Here is a 16,085-nt window from a genome sequence, read left to right on the forward strand (position 1 = left end):
ATGCATGAATTCTCTTCATGGTTGAGAACCGCCATTCTACCTGAGAGGCAGAGACAGGGAACGCCAACATGATTCTAATAAAGCGTAGCAGGTTGGAGTACATGCTTCCCATCAGAAACCTTGAACATAGTGGGTGGAAGGTCTGGCCCTTGTGGCAGCACACTATGTCAACGTTCAGTCTAACCCACTTCCTGTCTATCTCGGCCACACTGCAGCTGTTTGTGGTGAGAAGAGGCACGTAACACTCCTTAGACCCCTGGGTGAGCAATGTCACCGTAACATTGTTTAGTTCCTCGTCTAAAACATGCAAACTTATCAAACTGTTTTACATCAGCTCAGTCAACCTTCTCTTTAGTAGGGGGTACTAAGTGAAAAATCGTTACGCGGCGGATAAAAGCATGAAATTTGATACAGATGTCCCTTGGGTCATCCTAAAACATCCTAGAAGGGGTGCCCAAAAAAATCTTAAACAGGAAGTGAGTTATGGACAAAATCCAAAATGGCCACCTAAACTGTTGACCGTTGACTCAAAAGACACCAAAATAATCTCCAAAAAGCATAAAATGTGGCACACATGTCCCTTGGGTCATCCTAAGACATCCTAGAAGGGGTGCCCAAAAAATTCTGCAACAGGAAGTGAGTTATTGACCAAATTGAAAATGGCCGCCTAGTGTTGTCGATTGACTCAAAAGACAACTAAAGAATCTCCAAAAAGTATAAAATGTGTCACACATGTCCCTTGGGTCATCCTAAGACATCCTAGAAGGGGTGCCCAAAAAGGTCTTCAACAGGAAGTGAGTTATTGACTAAATTGAAAATGGCCGCCTACAGTGCTGGCGATTGACTCAAAAAGCCTACAGAATCTCCAAAAAGCATACAATTTGGCACATATGTCCCTTGGGTCATCCTAACACATCCTAGAAGGGGTGCCCAAAATAATCTGAAACAGGAAGTGAGTTATTGACTAAATTGAAAATGGCCGCCTACAGTGTTGAAAGATGATGCAAGATACCTAAAGAATCTCATAAAAGCATGAAATGTGGTACAAATGTCCCTTGGGTGATCTGAACGCATCCTACAAGGGGTGCCCAAAAAGATTTTAAACAGGAAGTGACCGCCTAAAGCAGTTGACACAAAAGAAAACATAAAGGGACGTCATAAAAGTGTATAATTTGGTACGTACATTGAGTGCTTCTTAATATATCCTAGAAGAGGTTATTTATTTGCTTGTTTATTAAACTTTTTAGGAAGGGACCATGTTGAAGAAATTCTAAATGGCTGTTTAAACAGTTGACCATGGCAGTCTGCATATTATGCAGACTCAATACGACAGGTTATGCAGTGCATAACCTGCCGTATTTTGTAGTCTACCTTCTGTTTTCATTTCTACATCACTTATTCATTTTACTTTCTGCATTATTTTTTTATTGTACTCTTTGAATCTTCTTTATTTATCTAACTATCTGCATATTCTTATTTATTTTACTCTGCATCTTATCTTACTCTGCATATTCTTATTTTACTCTCTGCATCTTATTTATTTTGCACTCTACATCTTCTTGCTTGTTTTACACTCTATCTTCTCATGTATTTTCTTCTTGATCATTACTGTTTTTTTGTGATTAGTGTTTAGTAACTAGTACATGTATTCATGTGTGCCATTTCGCAATTACCAGCACATTGGCATAATGCTCTGCAAGGTAACCCAGCATCCCGGCATCTACACTTTCTCGAACAGAAGGGCTCAGCTTTGCAGCCACACTTGAGTTCTCTCCAAACTTAAGCAGCCTCTGGCAAGAGTGTCCATAAAGGTGTCCACGAATCAGCGACTTTAATCCATCCATATTTGTCAGGAGATGGTAGAGATTGCATAGCTTTCAGGCTTCTGGACCAAATGCCAGATTGGCTGCTCGATTTGAATATTGTAGCAGTGCAGCCCGTGTGGGAGGAGTGTTTTCCATTGAGAGACTATTAAAAAAAATGTTGGCACCCCTTAGGATGCATTCAGATCACCCAAGGGACATTTGTACCAAATGTCATGCTTTTATATGAGATTATTTTTTATGAGTGTCTTTTGCATCGTCTGTCAACACTGTACACGGCCATTTTCAATTTAGTCAATAACTCACTTCCTGTTTCAGATAATTTCAGGCACCCCTTCTAGGATGTCTTATGATGACCCAAGGGACATGTATGCCAAATTGTATGCTTTTATGAGATTCTTTAGTTGTCTTTTGAGTCAATCGACAACACTGTAGACGGTCATTTTCAATTTTGTCAATGACTCACTTCCTGTTTAAGATTTTTCTGGGCACCCCTTCTGGGATGTCTTGGGATGACCCAAGGGACATGTATGCCAAATTGTATGCTTTTATGAGATTCTTTAGTTGTCTTTTGAGTCAATGGATAACACTGTAGGCGGCCATTTTCAATTTTGTCAATAACTCAGTTCCTGCTTAAGATTTTTTTGGGCACCTCTTCTAGGATGTCTTAGGATGACCAAAAGGACATGTGTGCCAAATTGTATGCTTTTATGAGATTCTTTAGTTGTCTTTTGAGTCAATCGACAACACTAGGCGGCCATTTTCAATTTAGTCCATAACTCACTTCCTGTTTCAGATTCCTTTGGGCACCCCTTCTAGGATGTCTTAGGATGACCCAAGGGACATATGTGCCAAATTTTATGCTTTTTGGAGATTATTTCGGTATCTTTTGAGTCAACGGTCAACAGTTTAGGTGGCCATTTTGAATTTTGTCCATAACTCACTTCCTGTTTGAGATTTTTTTGGGCACCCCTTCTAGGATGTTTTAGGATGACCCAAGGGACATCTGTATCAAATTTCATGCTTTTATCCGCCGCGTAACGATTTGGCCATTTTTTGTGCTTAGTACCCCCTACTACTTCTGACATGTTCACTTTAGTCTCATCTTTGTGACACTGGCACATCGTTATCAGCTTGATTAAGTCTCCTGATTGGCTAGCACTACATTTAAAACGTCATCAATAGCCCGGTTTTCAAGTGGTTCAAAACAGGCCTACAAATCAAACCTACCACTGGTTGCAGCGTTTCACTTGATATTGCCCAATAAGAATTCAGAATCACAACGAAAGACAATGGTGTCTAAAGAAAACATATTGAGAAAGACAGAGGAGCCGGCGCAGCTAGGGCATCAAGACCACTGTGGTCGCAGCCAGGGCATATGTTTTGAGGGACATATAAGGGCAAACCGAGGGTACAGGGTGAACTCACTGAAAATGAAAAACACAGCAAAACCCTCCTTCACACATCACATCTAATAATCCAGTACAACCACAGACTTCTATGGCTGGCCAGTTGGGAGCTGCCCAGTACAACCACAGTCCTCTACTGTAGATCGCTGAGAGACTTGGGGAATTAGTTTAATACCATGGGGGCTCAAGGGACCCTCAGGGTTCCTTGAAGGGGTTCTAAATGGACCCTTACAGGTCTCCAACTCAAGTTATAGGGGTCCTTGAAATTATAAAAAAAAGTGTGAGAACCACTGCGCATACAGTAGTAGACTCAACCACATTCACTTGTAATACATTGGCTTCTAGCCCAAACAATAATTAATCTTGGGAGTTCATCTGACCTTCTAAGAGGGGGGATATTGTTAGGCCAGAGCAGCAACCAACACAAGAACCCCGGAGACCTGATAACCAGAGACGGGAAGCGTTTTGGCGGTTGCCATAGAGACAGTGTGACATTTAGAGCCAGACCAGTGATGTGAAGTGACTGCTTCCTTCAGTTTTATCAAAAGCCAGACATTCTGACCAGCATCACACACATAAATAGTAACCCTTCTGAAGTCACATTCCAGTACTATGTCTTAAAACAGTGATTCTCAACCTGTGGTCCAGGGCCCACCGGTGGGCCGCAAGGGTATTGCAAGTGGGTCCCTAAATAATTGCCAAAACACTACGATGAGGACTGATTGCCCAGACCGCTGGCGTAGCGGTCTACAATGTAGCCTGACAGCGCGTCGCGGGTTCGAGTACCGATCCTGACGGCCTACTGTCCTATCAATAATAAAAATCGATTGAAAAAAAACTAAATAAACAAAATACAGTGTCTCTCTGTAGGACAGACAGCAGGTCTCTGTAGGACACAGTGTGTCTGAAGGACAGACATTGTCTCTGTAGGACAGAGTACTGAGTGATTAAGTAGGTCGGAGGGGCTTATTGTTGGTATCAGCCGAGAATGCAGGACTCTGTCCGCGTTACGATGTGCTACGGCCCTGGGAGATGGATTGCTGAGGTGGAGCGCCACACCTACCATCAGCTCCCAGTACTTGCCGCACCCAAGCCGTGCTTGGGCGACCTTGTGGTTCAAAGGCGAGCGTTCTACCGACTGAGACACCCTGGCACTGAATTTCCGGAAACTGAAGTGATTGCTTCATCCTCTGGTTACTACTTACTTACTGTGCTCACTGTACCTTAGAACAGTGGTTCTCAAATACTGGCCACGGAACCCCATCTGAAAATATTTGGTGCCAGGCAGGTACCCCCATAGAAGATTAGTTTAGTTCAAATGTTTCAAAAATAAATATTAAAAATATTACAAGATTTTCTTCTAAAAATAGCCAATGTACAAGCGCCACGATAATGAGCTGATGTACAGTATATAGGGTTTAAGTGGTTTTGCTGGGGCCCGTGGAAGCTGCCTCAATGACCTCTGGGGGTCCCAGAATCCCACTTTGAGAACCACAACAATAGAATAGTGAAGCAGCAGCCATAGAAGTTAACGTGTGTTTGTCCCCTGACACTGATACAACCCACATCAAAAAGCATCTGCATTCATTACCAGCCTGCAGGCATACTCCCTCACCCACTCTGTGTGTGTGTGTGTGTGTGTGTGTGTGTGTGTGTGTGTGTGTGTGTGTGTGTGTGTGTGGCAGAGATGTCTGAGCATCTCATTGTGTGTTTATATCACTTTGTGATGAGGATGCACCTGATTTGTGTGTTACATGCATGTCTATATTTTTGACATGGGGGGGGGCATCACTGGAGATCTAATTTGTGATGAACCTCTGATCAAAGCTCATACATATAAGCTTCTCAGTGGAGAGGCGGAGATGTGTGTCCTTGATGCGAGGGTCTTACGTCTCTGAGCACACAACCTCGTTAACACTTCCCTCTAACTACCACACAAGCCAGTGTTTACATACAAAACAATGCACCGATAACCCATATTGCACAATGTATATATACACACGGTATATACATGGTTATGCCTTATTGCGCATTAAATAATCCAGACACTAAGTTATTCCACCTCCCTATTGCTGCTATAGCAATTCATTTTCTTATCTTATTAATTAAACAATAAGCTTTAGCGTCATTACTGTAATTGTTATGTTGATGGTGTACCGTATTGCAGACGCCACATTTCTATTTTACTGCTTGTACCTGTATAGAGTAGTGACAAATAAACCTTCTTCATTCTTCACACAGTAACAAATGGATAAATGTTAACATTGATGATTTTTACTGTGAAAAGACACAGTATAGTGTTCAGTCAGAAAACTACTATTTATGTTATTTTGTTAACTTTTGAGTTAATGAATTCATGCATTTGAGCTTTTGACAAATAACTGAGTTAACTTAACCCCTTAAAACCGGGAAAGCATCTGTCATTTTAGATGCGTTGGCTATCCAAAAGCTTGTACATTTGGCTTTTTTGGAACACTTTTGAAAGATCTTTCAAGTGTGCAAACTACTGATTTAGAAGGCATTTGTAGAATCGGCCTCAGGTCTTAATGGGTTAAATAGGTCTAGAACATGCCTGATGAGTGTGTCAGAGTGATAGAGAGTGATTGAATGTGTGTGTATGAAGAAGGTGTGAGAAGAAATATCTGGATGTAGGAGTGTGTGTGTGTGTGTGTGTGTGTGTGTGTGTGTGTGTGTGTGTGTGTGTGTGTGTGTGCGCTGACCTCAATGTCACACCTGCTCCACAACTCCAGTCCTGACCCCCTAGGCATCAACGAGGAGAGGCAAAGTTCATGGTGTCAAATGGCATCGCCGCCATAAAACTTGTTTCAATCATCACACACACGGTAGAAGTTCATCTTTTGGGCAGTTCCGTTTTGAAGGATTAACATCTGTACACAACTGTAGTAATGACTGCTGGTGGATCACCTTTTAGAACATACCTTTCCCAAATGAGCTTAGAACATAACTTTATTCCTTTCCCAAATGAGCTTGTCAATCAATTGCCTAAACCTTTGAAAGGAGACAGCAGTCAGCTTTGAAAGTGATGATCAATGAATCAATGAGCCCCAAATGGTTCCGATTGTTACGGCCCTCCATCCTAAACAGATAGTCATCTATCCATGTGGGAAAACACACACACACACACACACACACACACACACACACACACACACACACACACACACACACACACACACACACACACACACACACACACACACACACCAGAGGGCAGGTCAAACTCTCAGCCATCAATCAGTCTGGCACACTCTAGCACTTCCATATTTCAAAAATTCAAAAATTCCACAATTTGGAAGCGCGGCTGTAATGTTTCTGCCAGTTTCCTAAACAAGGTACTCTGATGCTGTGCAGAATCTGAGGCCAGCAGGTTGCAGGATACCTTTCATTGTATTCAAAGTGAACAAATTCAAGTCAACGCATTAGCATTTCCCCAACCAAGCATTTTTGTGTGTATTTTACTTTTATGAGCGCAGAGAAAAAACAATGAGGCAGACAAATCTGAGAGTTCACATGCATCACAAATCACTAAATCATGCCTGTGATACTTAGTAGAAATATCACCCCATGCTTCTTAGTATTTTTCTGGCATTTCTGTATTTTTATTTATGACAAGAGAGTCATGTGGGGAGATGACGTGCAACACAGTTCCTTGAGGTGGGATTTGAACACAGAACCTTTGTGGCCAGTGAGTTAACAGTTTGAGCCAGCAGGGTACCAGATGACCGTTTCCCACCCAAGCTTAACTAGACCCGCCCAAATACATTAACGGAGAGACAATGACGCCAGAGCAAATGACGCCATGTATGATCGATAAATTATCTCCTTTTCTGTTATCAGTTATTCTCTGACTTTAGTAGTAGCTTCCAGTTTTATGAAAGACAGCTGCAAACTGCAATGGTAGCTGAATCCCCCAGGGCTGGGAAATATATTGATATCTTATCAATAGTGATATGAGACTAGATATATCGTCAGGAATTTTGCTTATCACAATATTGTAATACATGTATGATATTGTGGCTTCTTTTCCTGATTTGAGCCTGCTTTATACTTTCACAAGAGTTCAAAAATAGCCCATATACAAGCTCATTGCGACACGTTGTTGTGAGCTTGTAGATCCGCCATTATCACTAGTTTTGAAAATGTCTGAAATTGTGTTTTTAAATAATCCCAATTCGATATTATCATCACGGATCACCCCTCCAACCACCCAGAGAGGTCAGGATTGATTCATCCTAGCGAGAAGTAAGGAAGTCAAGCTGTCGTATTCTATCAAACACTGATAGCAGTGAGATCAATATTGTGCTGTTTGTCATCTGTAAACAGAAAGGTGAAGAGCAAATTAAACAGCTAGTAGTCTATTTGATATGGCTGTGAGTAGAGTGGATCAATAACTTCAAAGTCTCCAACAGGAATTGGACTGACATAATAAAATAAAAATGAATAAAGCTAATAAAATTGATCCGGTAGCAACTTATTGTATAGGGTTATTTAAACCATACTTGTAACTTCACTGACTGGAGTCTCCCAGGATTCTACTAGATGCCCTCCTCCTACATTAAATATCTGACTGAAAATAGCAGATGTACAAATACATGCCGTCAGGTTGTGAGCTTGTACACCTGCTATTTTCACTGAATGTTCGCCTCATTATAGGGACACTAGGGTTCATGGGGTCAACAGGGCAAAAAACAACAGAACAGAAACTTTTTGCTGGATTAACAGGATCAGTGGTCATATCCATTAGATGGAAGAAAGGATCATCTCTGCTTCGTTCTTGGACATATGATAAACCAACACCAAACATACCAATACTGGAATGGATACAATAAACCTACACCAAACATACCAATACAGGAATGGATACAAAGAAACTGAACAGATTACAACAAAGTCTCCCATTTGTCACCAAAGAATCCCAGGTATGTTTTCTGTCTCTCTCTCAACGGCAGGAAACAATCCAGCAAATATTTGTCCCACATACTTTGGTGGCGGCACTGAAAAAAAGGCGGCCCTTATCAGCGTCCCAAATCTCAAACTTCAAGGCCTCTTCTCATCTATTTTTAAAGAGGCCCATTTCAACCATAGTTCATCTGAACTGAGCTCTGTCACAGAACTTCAGTGGGGCTGATTCTCATAGAGAGATAATATCGCTAGATTCTGGAGGTCACAATATGTTCAGTTTCAAATTTGGCATCTTAAAATAACATCTCTGGGAAGACATTTTCCCAAGTACTCATCAAATATTAAGTTAGTCCAAGACGACAGTTCATAGTTTTGAGGTTAAGGCTAAGTTTATGTACAGCATACAGAAAATGTATTTTGTTAGCTGAAATGCTCCTTAAAGCGTGGTAAAATAATACTGATGGAGCTGTTTTGTTGACAGTGTCAGCTGTATGAGTGGTAATGATAGCAGGACCTGGGGGCATGTAAAAACAAGCAGCCACAGTCCTAATCCTACAACACACAAAAAGAGAGACTCCAACCTCAATGTAAACATGACAATACAGGATGTCATTCACCAAGAACTTGGTCTCACTAGAGTAGGGTTCATCAACTCTGGTCCTTATAGACCTAGACCTAGCCCTTTTCCATCCTACCAGGACCATTACTAGTTCTACTGGTTATCTATCCTAACAGGATGCACTAGTACTGCCGTTTTTCTATCATACCAGGACCTCTAGTCCTGTGTATTTCCTATCCTTCCAGGACCTCTAGTACTGCAGTTTTATATCCTACTAGCCTGGGATCAATAACATTTTCGGGTTTCTGATCCGGTCAGAGCGGAAATAACTTTGTCATCAGGCAGCCAGAACACACGACCGGAACCTCCGGCGCCGTGCACCTTCAAAATGTGTAATCTTTTAGTTTCTTTTGGTATAATAATCGTTTGGTATGTCCATCGCTTATTCTAACTCGTGGCGCGACTAGCAAGACTAAACTAATTGATTCGCATTATGTGGGGAACAAAAACAATGCCACGCCAACCGGATCACACATTATTGTTTTTAGTTTTTTCTAAACCGGATCACACAGGCCAGTTTGGAACGAATACCAGGCTTTCCTCCGCGGACAGATTTTCTATCCTACCAGGACATCTAGGGCAGCTGGTTTTCTATCCTACCAATACTGCCGTTTCTATCCTATCAGGAAGACTGGCACTGTTGTTTTTCTATCCTATAAGGACGTTAATTGCATACAGTAGCATTTCCATCAACCTGCCTAATCAGGGACCAATTGGACCAATGCAGGATAAGGATAGAAAGGTTATCCGAAGCGATAGAAATGTTTTTGATTTTTTAAATAATGAATTCATTGGATTATTATTCACCACGCTCATCTCTCTATTGCTTCCACTCCCTCTAACATTGACCTTGTGCTTTAGTACTAAGGCAGGCCTAGCTGAATGAAAGTCTGTCAGAGGACATTGTTTTCAGTCAATAAAGAAAAGGAAACATGACATTTATCCAGTCTACTGCCTAGCCTAATGTTCCAAATGATTTTACTCTTCATATTGTAGTATTAAAACAGGGGGTTGTCAACTAACCATTAAGTTGACATCATGTGATTCTACCACATACATACACCCAGTTAGTTACTAACACAGATTCAATCATAATCACCGCTTTTGCCAACTATAATAAGTATGTCAAACACTTTTCACAATCTGAATCACCAGTAGGCTACTTCTCAGTGAGAGATTTCATACAATGACTGTGGCTTTGGCTGGTTGATTCTGTAGTGAAAAGAAACCCAAATACAGCCAATTAACTCAGGGCTACACCTGATAAAACACATTCACATTGACTTGTATACACAACAGCACACAGCAGAATCCATGCAAGCAGTATACACTAAACCAGTGGTTCTCTTCTCAACCAGTGATTTTGGGGGGGGTCCCCAGATGACAGTGAAGTGACAATTTAAGGACTTTTAAGACCTTTATAATACCTCAAAAAGAAAGAAAAGAGAGAAAGACCATCAAAAGGTAATCAACAAAGTATAATATCAAACATTGGCAAATAATATAAGTGGCAAACATTTTGAAAATAGCCGATATAAGCCAGGTGTTGTGACCTTGTAGATCTGCTATTTTCACAATATTTATCCAACCGAAAATGTAACAATTCCTGCATTCCAAGTGCTTATCAGGTTGGGGGTCCCCAGTTCACATTATGATTATTTTAGGGGGGTCAACACGGCCTGAAAAGGTTGAGAACCACTGCACTTCTTAGACAACATCCATTCAAGTCATACATAAAAACTTGATACAGTAGACAGCAGCCATAAATGCTCATCATAGCTTATCATTTAGCGATATCTGTCTGAACACGAGGAGAAGTGCATGGCACTGCACTGTAGCAGCAGTCCTTATGTGGGTAGAGAGAGCATGGCAGGCAGCAACACTGCGAGCTGCTTGGTGTTTTCATTCCCTTCAATGTGTAGGACGTGCATACCAACAGAGGCAACCCCATGGTGAAAAATGGAGGCTATACATTATCCACATGTTGGGTTTAAACGTTAGGGTAAACAACAACACCCCTCGTTTTTGTCAAGGGCCATCTCCTAAAACGTTGTCGCACCTGGCATCGATATATTTGATTAGATTCCCGTTTGGTGTAAGTTGGTGGAAATCAGAGTCTCGTTTTATGCAGCAGCCAACGTTATTATGCGAAGACGTTGGAGCCCTCAGTTTAGACCAAAGCAAACTTCTCAACAGTGGTGTACAGTAACTAAGTACATTTACTCAAGTACTGTACTTAAGTACACTTTTGAGGTGGTGTTACTTTACTGGAGTATTTCCATTTTTCAGTACTTATACTTACATCTCAGAGGCAAATATTGTACTTTTTACTCCACTACAATTATTTGAAAACTTACTTTGTACAGTTTGTAGATTGATTATTATTACAAAACCTACATTAATCACTTCAGCCATGCGTCATAATGCCACGCATTGTGAGCTTGTAGATCTGCAGCTATTTTTCAAAAGATCTTTTATACATTTGAAAAACTTCTGCATAATGAGTACCTTCTGTTTTTGGTACTTTAAGTACATTTTGATACCAATACTTTTGTACAAGTCAATTTTGAATTCCAGACTTTTACTTGCAACAGAGTATTTCTACATTGTATTGGTACTTTTACTTAAGTAAAAAAAATGTGAGTACTTTTTTCCAACACTGCTGCATGCATGCATAGGACGCGTGTTTGCTGGAACGGGGGGCTCAGCTCACTGTTTTTGCAGTGAAGTGAACCAACGGGGTTCACATTGCATGGCGACAGTGAAGGCGGGGGGGGGGGGCATTAAAACGTCCCCCCTTGTGTTGTTGGAACTACAACAAACCTGGCTGGAAGTTCGCAGCAACAGTCAAACTGTGGCGACGGGATGTGAGGCACTTTCAGTTTGGGAAAAGGAGAGGAAAACATAACGTTTCAACTTTTCTTTAACAGCACATACCTTCAGATCCAGAGCCTGACCGTTAAGATTAGAGGTCCAGGTCCTCTTCCTACGGACAGCGTGGCGGTCATCATAATCCGCGCGTCGTGCTTTGGGGAATAAAGTGAGAAGAAGAAGAATAATCCGTGTGGATTTCTTCAACGGCTGTGTCGCTCCTGCGTCCTGTGTGTGTGAGTGTGTACAGTGTTGCCCCTCTCTAGTCTCGAACGGATTTTTCGTACACTCCTCCCTCTCTCTCTCTCCTATTTCTTTCTCTCGCTCTCTCTGCGTGGCTTCACATTCACAGCCGCAATTTTTCCACAAACCTCTTGGCGACGCGCGGGGGCGCGCACGGACACGAGAGGGACAGAATGATGATTTAATTCGGAAGACACTCATTACAGACAAGCAAGCTGGATGTGGCTAATCGCTTAAACATCTTTACCATAGCCACAACACTGGTTAACAAACTGCCCTCTCACTCTGGGTTTTATGGTGTAAAGCACATCCAAGCATTCTACAAAAATCTAGGTGTAGGCAAAGACGATTTTAAAACTCGGTTAACTCACCATGGTGATAACTGATGTTGTGTTTAAGAAATTGAGCGCCCTGCAACGAAACAAGGCCACTGGCCATGACAAGTGACAATATCCCCTTCAAATGTCTCAGAGACTCAGCTCCATTGCTCCAATCATTGCCCACATAATACACCTCTCATCAAACAGGGTCCCCCTAGATTTCAAACTAACGAGAGTAACCCCTCTTTACAAAAAAGGAAGCAAATTAGACCCCGGCAACTACCGCCCTATTTCTATTCTTTGTTCCATCTTGAAAGTTATGGAAAAAAATAGTTTATGAACAGTTTGAAAAGTATCTTGCTGAAAAAAACGATCAAACATGAGGTGGACGCGGACAAACACTGTGGCATGGTCATGCTGGACTTCCAAAAAGGCATTTGGAACCGTTATTGGCACTCTATATTGATTGATAAGCTAAAAGAAACCGGTTTTGATAGCACATCAGTGAACTAGCTGGAGGGGAGAGAACAGGTGGTGGAGGTGAACGGAACCCTTCCCTCTCCCAGTGAGCTGTGGCGTTCTGCATGGAAGCATACTATTCCTAATATATGTAAACGACATCAGCTTGTGAGTGCAATTTGTTCTTGTTCGCGGATGACTCTGCAGTCTGCACTCCTGGTCTCGGGCAAGGACAGATTGCAGGTTGAGGAGGCCCTTAGCTCTGAACTCGGTAGAATCTGCACGTTGTGCACTGATAACAAACTATCACTACACCTAGGCAAAACTGAATCCATTCTTTTTGGGTCCAGAATAAACCTCTGCAAGACCAAAGACTTCACGGTCAAAGTGGGCGACAATGTCATAAGGAAAGATAAGGAATTACCTACCGGGGTTGTATTTGAGAGGTAAATCTTTCCAGTGAAAAAATGGTAACTAAAGTAATTTAAAAAGTCAACCAAAGAACAAGATTTTTGCACAGGATCTCCTCACTGGTCAGTAGGAATACATTGAGGACTCTAGCAGGAGCACTCATCCAATGTCACTTCGACTATGCATGCACCTCATGGTACCACAAAACACCACTAAAGCCTTAAAAACCAAGGCTCCAGACATCCCAAAACAAACCGGTCAGGCTACTGCTTGGCCTCACACCTACAACTCATCTGGCCCCTGCTCATTTTGCTAGGGTGAGATGGCTCAGGGTAGAGGATTGAGTACAGCAACTTGCAATGGGCCTGGTCTACAAGATACACTAGGTTCAAGGTTCAAGGTTGTACTTTATTGTTACATCTTGTGTACAGGTACATAAGAGGAAAACTTATTTTGGTTCGGCTTCCTTCAGACAATGCAGCAGCATAAGTAATAACAATATAATAAAGAAAACGTAAAAAGATTTAAAGAAAGAGTGCAAAAATAGAATGAACACCACATACACCAGGGGTCTTCAACAGGGGGTCCGGGACCCCTAAGGGGTCCTCAGAGTTACTACAGGGGGTCCGCCAAATCTTTGTGTGATATGATTATTTTTTACCAACCACTTGTACCCTAGAATCCATTTTCTGAGGAGAACTTTAGCCAAACATAGCAGATCTACAACATCTACAACCTCACAGCTTGTAGATCGGCTATTTTTGGCAAAGAGGTTATAGGTATAGAGTGAAAAAAGAGCAGAAGAAATGTATCTGATACACAATTTTATCCAATATAGAGGGGGTCCCTGCTTCATCTCTCTCTCAGCTAGGGGGTCCTTGGCCTGAAAACGTTGAAGACCCCTGACATACACCATAAAGACACCCATGTACCTATCAAACTTTAAAGTTACTTTGAAGTAACCGTCTACTTCAAAAATGTCATAGAGGGAGCTTGACAAATTACAAATTCAGCCTGTTCATTTCACATCACTGAAGCTTGCTGAAGCTGTGGTGAAAAAATGACTAGGCTGTATAAAAACGACGATAAATAAACGGTCAAATAGAAACAGTTGAGCTGAAGTGCGGAATAATAAGATGTGTGTTAAACACTTTGAAACACTATCTTTTTTGCTTTTTAGACTGTGTTGAAGGAAGCTCAGACTCTAATCCCAACGCACAGGGGAGGCAAGGAATGTCAAGGTTTCACAATTCGCACCACCCTCACCCACACGGAAATAAAAACCACATTTGGTAACCCAACAAATCAGAACACACTGCAAATAACAGACCTATTATGACAAGATTTATTTTGCAAACCAAATGTGTTAAAGTAGAACACAGAACAAAACATCAAAAAGCCAGTTTTATTGTGCTTTCTTTGCTGTCCTGTTAGGGAAAAACACTGTATTGTTTTTGTTAAGTGTTATATATTTTTATTGTACGTTATTTCATAAATGCACACAGTGTATGCATTTTGTTCTGACTTTACAGCCATTAGATTGCACATCCAGCTCTCTGAGGAAGGAATTCCCCCTCCTCTCTCTCTCTCTTTTACTGCTCGAGATTGGGTCCAGTGGGAAGAGGAGAAAGAGGAGGGAGGAGGAGAGGAGTTGACATGTGTGAATGACTCAAGTCGTTTTAACACATTCCTGGCATTGTTTCCGGCTCGGCCCGGTCCTGGCACTGGTTCCAAGGTGGAGGTTTTTCCAGAGTTCAGAGGGGCTGGGTGGGGGTGGAAGGGATGACGGATCAAGGACAAACTCAATGGAGTGACTCGCTTTTCCCCATTTTCTCGCCTATTAAGACTCTCTCTCACTCACACACACACACACACACTTCTCCAGCTGAATAAATAAGACAGTTGGATTGGTGTGTGTGTGTGTGTGTGTGTGTGTGTGTGTGTGCGCAGTGTAGTGTAGTGTTCTCTTATTTTGGACTTCCCCTTCCAGCTTTACCTGTGGCCAGAAGTGTAAAGATGAATGAGTCTAGTGTTTCCTGCGGTTTTGTTTGTTTTTATGTAGCTACCTTAATGAGGATAAAGACACTTTAATGTCTTTTGCACCGAAAAGTGAAAACCTGAAAATGAGTTGAAACCGCCCCCAATATACTGGGTCAACTGACAGACAAGGACAGCACCGCAGGTGATAGTTTCCAGTGCTCTAAAACAAATGAAGAAATGGGTAAAATACATACAGTATGTTATTAATGATTATTTTACATTTGGAGCAGGAAAAAAGGAAATATGCAGAGTAACTTTCCCTGCCAAAGGAAGGTCATGAAATGTCTTCTCAGTGACCAGAAGAGTGAGGAGCAACATTTGTGGTGTGACATAAGAATGTATTCAGAAATGTCTTGTATGTAATGCTTATTTAATATAATGTTGTAGGAAACTACGTATTTACCTGACAAACGTAAGGTCTGCCAGCTGAAACATTGTGTATTTTCTCTAATAAATATCTTGATGCAGGGGTCTGTTTTCATTATCTAGGGAATTTGTATATGTGTGAGCCATGCGGTCAAGTGATGATCAAGAAGTCAGACATAATTGTTGTTCAAATATTAGTTTTCTGAAGAAAATAACTATAATGTGATATTTAATATTTCGCTTTTTAAACAATGGCTACTTGAAAGCTACTTTGTGCTCAGCAGTTTTCTTGTCGGGCATCTTGCTTCAATTTATATATAAAATATGTCTGGAATATTACCAAAATTGACTTTTTCATATCTGCCAAAGTCTTGTTGTATGTCTGTTTGACATCTGTGGCTGAAAAAAAGAAAGAAAGTAGACAATCATTATTGGAAAGTTACTTTTGTTATTGACAATTTACTTGGCATCCCAGTTCATTTAATCAAAACATTGGCAGTGCCTCTCTCTCCCCCTCTCTCCCACCCACACACACACACACACTCACTCCACTACACACAGTCAGTCCAATCACCAGACGACGTTGACAAGAATTCAATCT

General features: G+C 41.4%; 1 long non-coding RNA gene across 1 annotated transcript in view; it reads right to left on the reverse strand.

Moving 5' to 3' along the window:
• Nucleotides 1-11,870, reverse strand: part of LOC308092123 — a 124,427-nt gene extending 112,557 nt beyond the window's left edge. The window contains exon 1 of the long non-coding RNA XR_013933771.1: nucleotides 11,712-11,870. This is a non-coding gene — a long non-coding RNA (uncharacterized lncRNA). The remainder of the gene's footprint in view (nucleotides 1-11,711) is intronic.
• Nucleotides 11,871-16,085: the final 4,215 nt, after the last annotated feature.

This window comes from Gymnoscopelus braueri (genome assembly GCF_963280865.1).
Source record: "Gymnoscopelus braueri genome assembly, chromosome: 9".
In the NCBI taxonomy this organism is placed as follows: Eukaryota; Metazoa; Chordata; class Actinopteri; order Myctophiformes; family Myctophidae; genus Gymnoscopelus; species Gymnoscopelus braueri.